A 10,303-nucleotide genomic window follows, 5' to 3' on the forward strand; every position below is an offset into this window, starting at 1 on the left:
TACAACCGCCCCCACACGGACGACTGGGGCCCAAATGCCCACAAAGAAGTCAGGACTGGAAAGCACGGAGCCGCGGAGAAGGAGCAGGGAGGTCGGGAGGATTCCCGGTGGGGTACAAGTCCCCGCCACTTACCGCAGAGATGTGTGTAGTCCTCAACCATCACGTGGAAGCCACCACGGCTTCTGCAAAGAAACTCGCTCTGACCGCGCCGCGGCCTCTGCTGACTACTTCTGGCCAGGCCGGGCTGCCGCCTCCGCTGACTCCCTCCGGCCGGGCCGGGCCGGGCCGGGCCGGGCCGGGCCGGACTGCCGCCTCCGCTGACTCCTTCCGGTCGGGTCGGGTTGCCGCCTCCGGTGACTCCCTCCGGCCGGGTCGGGCAAGGCTGCCGCCTCCGGTGACTCCCTCCGGCCGGGTCGGGCAAGGCTGCCGCCTCCGGTGACTCCCTCCGGCCGGGCCGGGCCGGGCCGGGCCGGGCCGCCGCCGCCTCCGCTGACTCCTTGCGGTCGGGTCGGGTCGGGTCGGGTCGCCGCCTCCGCTGACTCCCTCCGGACGGGCCGGGCCGGGCCGGGACACCACCTCCGCTGACTCCCTCCGGTCGGGCGCCGCCTCCTCTACTTCCGGGCGGGGCGGGGCGGGGCGGGGCGGGGCGGGGCGGGCCGCCGCCTCCACTGATTCCCTGAACCCGGAAGGCGTTCATCGCAGTGATCTGCGATTGTGCCATTGCACTCCAGCCTGGGCGACGGAGCAAGATCGTGCCTTTAAAAATAAAAGCTTTTAGGCCGGGCGCGGTGGCTCAAGCCTGTAATCCCAGCACTTTGGGAGGCCGAGGCGGGTGGATCACGAGGTCAAGAGATCGAGACCATCCTGGTCAACATTGTGAAACCCCGTCTCTACTAATACAAAAAAATTAGCTGGGCATGGTGGCGCGTGCCTGTAATCCCAGCTACTCAGGAGGCTGAGGCAGGAGAATTGCCTGAACCCAGGAGGCGGAGGTTGCGGTGAGCCGAGATCGCGCCATTGCACTCCAGCCTGGGTAACAAGAGCGAAACTCCGTCTCAAAAAAAAAAAAAAAAATAAATAAATAAATAAATAAATAAATAAAAGCTTTTAAAAAGGAAGTATGACTGTGTGTCTGTGTCACAGCATGCAAATTCGACAAGTATGTGTGTATGAGAGAGCAACACACACACACACACACACACACACACGATGGAAAGAATGAGGACAGTTAAAGGAAGGACACACACACACACACACACACACGGCCTCGGCCAGAGTGGCACTGAGAGGCCTGGCCCACCGGCTGGGGAGGCTCAGTTGTTTGAAGTGGCTTGGGTTGAACCAAATAAACAAATGTCACAGCTCTAGAACTGGCACACCCATCACCCCATTGAATTTTCATTTTTGTTTTTTTAACAAAACAGGGTCTCACTGTTTCCCAGGCTAGTCTCAAACTCCTGGGCTCAAGTGATCTAATCGCCTTGGCCTCCCAAAGTGCTGGGATTACAGGTGTGAGCCACCAAGTTTCATCCACTGAATTTTCAGAAAAGCGCCATGAGGTCGTTCTTCTAACCCATGTTACATCTGGTGGGGCTAAGGCTCGGGAGGGGGAGCCTGCTGCTCAGGGTTACTTGTGACACTTGATGAGTCACCGGTGAGCCAATTCACCCCAAGCACAAGCCCTTCTCCCAGGCACCGGCATGTCCAGGTCCCTCAGCAGCAAAGGCACATGTGGGGGCCTCTCATCTGAGGGTCTCTTCAGGCCTTTTTCACACCCCACAAGTGGCATATTCATACATTGACTCATTCCTTTGTATGTGCGTTCATTTACTAAATCCTTGGTGAGTACATTCACTCATTCATTCATTTGTGAGCATTCATTCATTCACTCTTTGTTGTGTGCATGCATTCCTTTATGTGTATTCATTCATTCCTCTGTGTGTGCATTCATTCACTCATTTCTTGGTTTGGGCATTCATTCACTCACTCCTTTGTATGCGCAGTCATTCACTGCCCCCTTCCTCCCTCCCTCCCTTCCTCCCTGCCTCCCTGCCTCCCTCTTTCCCTCCTGTGCTTCCTTCCCTCCATTCCCTCCTTTCCTCCCTCCCTCCCTCCCTTTCTTCCTCACACACTTTTGACCCCTCAGGGCTATGCTCATTCCATGTGCTTACTGGCTCCCATCTAGGTCGTACTGGGTAAGAACAGAGAGAGGACAGTTCTGCCAGGCCATCGGCTGGGACCTAGTCCAAGGCAGTGAGCTGTAAGTGGGAAAGGGCCACCATGCAAGAGCTCAGCAGGAGCTGGAGGCCTGACAAGGCTGGGGGGTGGGAGGAACACATCCTGGGTACCTTCCCCAGCCTCCCCCCCCCCCCACCCCTACTCATTCACTCAACACCTACCAGGGGGCTGCTCGGGGCCTGGCCCCAACTGCCCTCCTGCAGCTCGCAGGGCCAGGGTGCCCAGAGAGAATTACAGGACCAGGTTGGGTGCGGTGGTTCATGCCTATAATCCCAGTACCTTGGGAGGCCAAAGCGGGTGAATCACTTGAGGTCAGGAGTTTGAGACCAGCCTGGCCAACATGGTAAAAACCTGTCTCTATTAAAAACACCAAAAATTAGCTTGGCGTGGTGGTGCATACCTGTACCCCAGCTACTAGGGAGGTTGAGGCAGGAGAATGACTTGAACCTGGGAGTTGGAGATTGCAGTGAGCTGAGATCATGCCACTGCATTCAAGCATGGGTGAAAGAGCAAGACTCCATCTTAAAAATAAAAGAGAGGCTGGGCGAGGTGACTCAAGCCTGTAATCCCAGCACTTTGGGAGGCTGAGGCAGGCAGATCACGAGGTCAGGAGATAGAGACCATCTTGGCTAACACAGTGAAACCCCATCTCTACTACAGACACAAAAAAATTAGTGGGTCATGGTGGCAGGCTCAGGCAGCAGAATCGCTTGAACCCAGGAGGCAGAGGTTGCAGTGAGCCGAGATCTCACCACTGCACTCCAGCCTGGCAACAGAGCAAGACTCCATCTCAAACAAACACACAAAAAAAGAATTACAAGAGCATGAAAGGACAAGCAGAGAAGCTCACTCAGGCACAGAGTCTGACACTGGGCAAAGGGGTTGCCTACATTTTACTTAAATGTTTTATTTAATTAGTTTTGGGGGAGGAGGGGCCTGACAGACAAGGCTCTCCTGAGTTGAGGACTGTTGAGGTGGATTTTGAAGAGTGAATAGGAGTTCTCTGAATACACGAGTAGAATGATAATACTGTTGTTTCCATGGAGAGAAGCAAAGGGAACAAACTTGGCTTAGAGAGACACAACCTTTGCTCTACGAGTAAAGAGAAGTTTTGGGCAGAATCAACGGAATAAAGAGGCAGCCCACAATATGGGAGAAAATATCTGCAAACAGTGTATCTCATAAGGATTAATATCCGGGATATGCAGACACCTTCTAAGAGTCAACAACAAAGACTGGCGAAGTGACTCTCACTCGTGATCGCAGCTAGTTCCCCCAGCCCTTCTATAAGGCACTAATCTGTAGGTTCATGCTCTCTTGACCTAATTACTTCCCAAATACAAGACATTAGCTAGGAGTGGTGGTGGGCACCTGTAATTCCAGCTACTCAGGAAGCAAAGACAGAAAAGTGCTTGAATCCAGGAGGCAAAGGTTGCAGTGAGCCGAGATTGTGCCACTGCGCGCCAGCCTAGGCAACAGAGCAAGATTCTGTCTCACGAAAAAGAAAAAAAGAAAAAGAAAAAAAAGAAAGAAAAATGAAATGGAAGGAGATGAAAAGGAATATATGTAACATAGGCAAGGACTTCATGACTAAAACACCAAAATCGCTGGCAACAAAAGCCAAAATACACAACTGGGACCTAATTAAACTCCAGAGCTCCTGTACAGCAAAAGAAACAATCAACAGAGTGAACCAGCAACCAACAGAATGGGACAAAATTTTGCAATCTACCCATCTGACAAAGGGCTAATAGCCAGAATCTACAAAGAACTAACTGAAACAGATTTACGAGAAAAAAGCAAAAGTGGTAGAAAGATACGAACAGACACTTTTCAAAAGAAGGCATATATGAGGCCAACAAACATATGAAAAAGTGCTCATCATCACTGGTCATTAGAGAAATGCAAACCGAAACCACATTGCGGGACCATCTCACGTCAGTTAGAATGGCGGTCATTACAAAATCTGGAGACAACAGACGCTGGAGAGGATGTGGAGATATAGAACACCTTTACGCTGTTGGTGGGAGTGTAAACTAGTTCAACCATTGTGGAAGACAGTGTGGCAATTCCTCAAGGACCTAGAAATAGACATTCCATTTGATCCAGCAATCCCAATACTGGGTAATATACCCAAAGGATTATAAATCACTCTATTAGAAGGACACACGCACACGTACGTTCATAACGGCGCTGTTTACGATAGCAAAGACCCGGAACCGACCCAAATGCCCATCGACGATAGACCGGACAAGGAAAATACGGCACATATGCACCATGGAATACCATGCAGCCCTAAGAAACGATGGGTTCATGTCGTTTGTAGGGACGTGGATGAATCTGGAAACCAGCATTCTCAGCAAACTGACACAAGAACAGAAAATCAAACACCACACGCTCTCACTCATAGGCAGGCGTTGAACAATGAGAACACGTGGACACAGGGAGGGGAACATCACACACTGGGGTCTGTTGCAAGGGCCGAGGGAGGGACAGTGGGGGACGGTGGGGAGGTTGGGGAGGGGTAACATGGGGAGAAATGCCAGATGTGGGTGACGGGGAGATGGAGGCAGCAAACCACATTCCCATGTGTGTACCTATGCAACAATCCTGCATGACCTGCAAATGTAACCCAGAACCTAAAGTACAATTTAAAAAAAAAAAAAAAAAAAAAGATTTGCAAGGAATCAAAAAGCATTTAAGTATCCACATGAAGATATTTATCAGCAAGACTGATACTGCAAAAAAAAGAAAATCAAATCAGTGATTTCAAGACTACGTTGGAGAAGTTCTCCAAGAACATAGAGGAAAAGGATAACTGAATCAAAGTGATGAGAAGGAGAGCTCTGTGAAACCCAATTTTAAAACTCCAATATTAATATAATAAAATTTTCAGAATAGAGTAGAACAACAAGCTAATGAAAAACAACAACAACAACAACAACAACAACAACAACAACAACAAAGAGAACACTTTTTCTTGACCTTTAAAAAAATCATGTTCTATAAAAAGAAATCCTCACATAGACATATCCTGGCAGAATATGTATTGAAATGCTGGAAAACTTTAAACCATTCCAGGATCTGAGACAAGTACCTAGAAATGAATGCAAATCAGACTGACCCTGGCTTTTCCTCTGTGATAGAAAATTCAGGGAAACACTAGAATACCATCTACATAGTTGAGGGGAAGGGTTAGAAACCCAAGTAACCAGAGATTTTGAAAACACAAAATCTCTGAGCAGACGCCCGCCTCTGCCTTCCCAAGCACAGGGTCTAGGGCTGGAGAGGGCTTTATGCTCCTGGGGGCAGTTCCAGAGACAAATGCACATGACAGAGACGTGCTGTGAGACAGCGTGGGTCTGGGAAGGGACAGTGTGCAGCCTGAAGCTGGGGGCTGGGGCTTGGGAGGTGCAGGGACTGGGTGGGAATCCCAGCTCTGCCTGAGGCGCACCCCACAGTCACGTTGTTTGCGCACTGCAGGGGTCCCCACCACAACATGCTGTGGTTGCACTGGTCCCGTGTCCAGCCTGGGCTTCCCTTGGGGGTCTGTTCAGCATCCATGGCCTGGCTGTGCCCCCCACCCCCCGGAGTCTGACTTGAGATGGATCAACATGCAATCAAAGCTATAGCTCTGTATGCTAGACAGAAGCCCAGAGGTGTGTGGGGAACGCTGAATGAAAGGGTCAAGGGGGCTTCTGCACGAGGAGGTAGGGGCTGTCCTTACTCCCCGGGCCCCAAGGCAGCTCAGGGCCAGAATTGAAAGCTGAATCCTCAGTGCAAAGAAAAACCCTCCATACGTCACGAGAAGCTACCGAAGTAAAAATTCCATTTCTAATGATCTGAGACAGTGAAGCTTAGAAGCCAACCTCCCCATTCCAAGCTAGGTCAGAAAGCTGCTTTGGAAACTTCCCCGGGCCTTGGGGACCAGTCAGCTGCTATGATCCCAGTCAGACCTCCACGAGGCGGCCAGCCTCAGGGCCACAAGTTCAACAGCACCAACGATCACAAGGCCAAAGCCATCACCTCAGGTCCCTCTGTGGGGTGTGCAGAGGGGGACCCGGGCTATGGGAGCTGTGATGACGACGACGTGTGTGTGGAGGGACCTCCCCAACACTCCAACGTATGAATGGAGGTAAATTTCATCAGCCTAGCGTTCACACGCACGGCCCAGTTCCCCTAAGTCCACTCCCCCAGGGGCGTCAAAGGTCTCAGCCTTGCACGAGAGATTTCCCGACTTCCCAAACTTTCAAGTTTGGAAAGCCTTCGAGGTTTGTCTTCCTGGGTGGGTTTCTGCTGTGCCTGAGAGGTGGCCCAGGGCCACGTGACGGGGGGAGAAACTAGCCCAGCAGGCCTGGGTTCGCCTACCACTCTGCCTCTCACCTGCTGTGTGACCTGAGGTAAGTTACCAGACCTCTCTGAATATGTTTTCCTAGCGGAGCTTTTGATAGCTGGCTGGTGTGGGGCGTGCGGTCAGGAAATGCTGTTTCCCTGCCACTTTTCAAGGTTTCCTCTTCTCGGCCAACATTTAAAACAGTTCCCACAGGCTGGGCGCAGTGGCTCACACCTGTAATCCCAGCACTTTGGGAGGCCAAGCAGTAAGTGCCCCACGGGCAACAGATGTGCTGCCTGGGGTGGGGGTGGTTTGCTGTTGGGTCTGGGAACCGGAAGAAGGGGCCAGGGAGGAAGCACCCTGGAGCTGTCTGGGAAGCAATGCTGGAGGCTGTGCCCGCCTGGGCAGATGGTCAAGATGAGGCGCCCAGCCGCAGACAAAGCTGCTGAGGCTGTCGGGCTCTGTGCCTCTGTGCCTGCCTGGCACAAGATATGGAGCCAGGACTGAGTGGGCCTCTCTGTGCTCTGGGCTAACCAAGGATGAGACTGGGGCATGCTGGAGAGAGAGCTGACTCCTGACAACTTGGGCTTTGTGTGGAGCAGGTAAGGGAGCCCCCTCCACTCGTCTCCCCATGCCAGTGGTGCAGTGCCCAGAGCCTGCAATCCTCACTCTGGGCGTGGGCCAAGAAAGAACGGACCCTTTGGCTGGTGCACTAGGCGACCTTCAGGCTATCTGGGACCAGCTCTGACAGCCTCTGCTCTGGGATCAGCTGCCGCAGCAGCCTACACATGCCATGGGGCAGCAGCGGTGGCATCCCTGGACACTGGCCCCAGTAGCATGGAACCCAGGAACAGATACTGCCACAGTCAGCCCGCAGATGCAGGAGGGCAGGAGGTGCTCAGTCACAACTCTGTGTCTACTACAGTGCCCAGCGCCTGCAAACCTGTGCTCTGGGCCAGGCCCAAGGAAAAGTGGACCCTAGGGTGGGGGATGGCGCGGTACACTCCACGGCCCTCAACGCCCTCGGGGAGCAGCCCTGCCAGAATCTGCCAGGGGCTCAGCTACAGCTCCCACCTGGAGACGGCGCAAGTCACTATCGGTGGCAACCCCTGGCCCTGTCCTCCCCCACCAGCAGCAGGAAACCCGGGACCGGATGTCACCACGGCGCCTAATCTAGGTTGTCGGCGGCACAGCTGCAAGGTGATGGAAACCGGTGCTCAGCCTCATCGTGGGTGCTGCAGTGGGCCCAGAGTCCGCGACCCCACACTCTGGGCTTGGGCCAAGGATGCACGGGTCGTAGGGTTAGGGGGAGGTGCCTTGGGCGACCCCCAGGCTGTCTGAGACCAGCCCTGCAGCCTCCCGTGCGTTCTGCTGCACCTGCCACTTATAGATGGCATTCAGCAGTGTGGTGGCAACCCAGGATCCTGCCCGCCTCCAGCAGCAACGCGGACCCAAGGGCCAGACCCTGCTGCGGTGCCTAAATCAGGCCTCGAAGCAGGAGGAGGACTGGAACTGGCATCCAGCCCCATCTCAGTGGCTGTAGGGTACGCAGCACCTGTGACCAGCACCCTGAACCAGGGTCGAAAAGGAAAAGGAGGAGGGCGGGAACAGGCACTGCCACCCTCTGCCACGGGCTCAACCGTAGCTGCCACCTGCACACGACGCGGCAGAAGCGGTGGCAGCCCCAGCTCTGCCTGCAGTAACCAGCAGGGGGAGACCCGGGGACTGAGGCCGCCTCAGAGGCTGCCACCTGGCCACCTCTGCACCCCTGTCCCTGCCCCGGTGGCAGCCAGCCACGCTCCTACCTCTCCGGCGCTCTGCAGTCTCCGTCGCTGCCACCCACCGCAGCGAGGCGAGCCGTGGTGCCACAGGCTCCAGGCTCCAGCCTCCAGCATGCAGCAGATGGATCTGCCTTCTCCTGGCATGGAGCAGCTGGGCGGGCAAAGCCAGAAAAGCCTAGAACGGGACACGGAGAGTGGTAGCGTTAGACCCCCACCTTGTCCTGCTGGCCACTGGGTGGCACGGGCCAGTTTCAGTGAAGGCACTCACACCCACCCTCCACAGTCCACAGCATCTCCTTTTGGCCCAAACTGGCTAGGGAGTGGAGACTGGAGACACGATGGGGCCTGGGCTTCCCGCTCCACAGGAACCACCGGGACCACCCAGGCTGTGCTCGGGAAGCAGGAGCAGCAGAAACTCAGACCCAGCCAGCCCTCCCCACCAATGTGCCGGTTCCCACTCCTGAGACCTCCACCCACAGGGCCCTGTCACCCCACGGTGTCTGCTACTGCATGCCTGGGCATCCCTGGCAGGCTCTGCAGCACAGAATGTGAGGGCTCAGGCCTGGGAACCATGATGGGTCTGGGTGCCCTGCTGTGATCAGGATTTTCACAGAAACATGTGCCCGCCCCGCGGGAGGAGATGGTCCTTTAGAGTTGAGAGTCCGGGGAGAGCAGGACCACTCCTCTCTCAGAGACCACCGCTGTCACCGAAACCTCCATCGCCTGCCACTGGTAGTGCAGCTTCCGACAGAGCCCCTAATCCGCTGCCACCGGCAGCGTAGCCCCAGGATAGTGTCAAAACCCCATCCCCCACCACCAGCAGTGTAGCCCCAAGACAGTGCCAACACCCCATCCCCCACCACCAGCAGTGTAGCACACGATGGCAGCCCCTAACCTGCCCCCGCCCCTGCCTTAGACACTGCAGCACTCGATGGCACCCGCAAACCAACCCCCTGCCACGGGCAGCACAGCCCGGGAGAGCGCCCCAACAGGCTCCCTGGGGTGGGCAGTGTAGCCACAGATAGGGTCCCCAAGCAGACCCCCACCGCAGGCAGTGATGCCCCCATATGGCACCCAAACCACCCCCCACTGCGGGCACTGCAACCCTGAACAGTGGGTGCCCTAACTCACTCCCCGTCGGGACCAGTGCGGCCCTGGATAGAGCCCCCAACCAACCCCCTGCCTTGGGCAGTGCAGCCACAGACAGCACTCCAAACTCCCTCTCCACCTTGGGAAGTACCACCATGGATAGCTCAGGTAGCCCGACAGTGCACCCAACCTGCCCCTGTCACAACCCACGCAGCCTGAAATAGCACACTCACCCACTCTTTGCCAGGCAGTGCAGATCCCTGGGAGCACCTGACCCACCCGCCGCCTCTCCACCACTCGGGCTGTGTATCCGGCCCCCACAGTTCCCCCACCAACCCTCTACCCCCCTCCACAGGCAGTCCAACCCTGTGTAGCTCTCCCAACAAGCCCCCCAACCTCTGTCTCAGTGTAGTCCCCATGGCGCCTTTAACACCACCCCTCCACCCCACCGGAACCCTAACCCATCCTCCACCGCCAGCACTGCGGCCCCGGATAGTGCCCCCAACCTGCTCCCCGTGTGGGCAATGCAGCCTTGGATGGTGCCCCCAAACAGCTCCCAGACACAGGCAACGATGTCCTGGATAGCACACCCCCCACCCACTGGGGGCAATGTAACACCTGATAACACCCCCAACCCATCCCTCACCGCTGGCAGTGTTGCACCCCACAGTGCCACCAACCCATCCCAGACGAGGGCATTGCAGCACCTGATAGCTCCTCCAACTCACCCCCTACCTAGGGCAGTACATCCCTGGACAGTGCCCACAAGATACCCCATTGCTGCTGACAGTACCGCTTGGGACAGGCCCCACCCCAGCCCCCAGCAATGGGCAGCACATCCCAGGAAAGGGCCCCCAACCC

General features: G+C 55.5%; 1 long non-coding RNA gene across 1 annotated transcript; it reads right to left on the bottom strand.

Annotated features, from left to right (window-relative positions):
* Positions 1–1,885: 1,885 nt before the first annotated feature.
* On the bottom strand, positions 1,886–7,818 carry LOC135273262 (uncharacterized). Its single transcript, XR_010341056.1, has 2 exons — positions 2,401–7,818; positions 1,886–2,259 (listed from the first exon to the last, which is right to left on the bottom strand). It is a non-coding gene; the product is annotated as an uncharacterized LOC135273262 (long non-coding RNA).
* Positions 7,819–10,303: the final 2,485 nt, after the last annotated feature.

This window comes from Aotus nancymaae, unplaced genomic scaffold, assembly GCF_030222135.1.
Source record: "Aotus nancymaae isolate 86718 unplaced genomic scaffold, 86718_ANA_hifiasm-v0.15.2.pri h1tg000684l, whole genome shotgun sequence".
Taxonomy (NCBI): Eukaryota; Metazoa; Chordata; class Mammalia; order Primates; family Aotidae; genus Aotus; species Aotus nancymaae.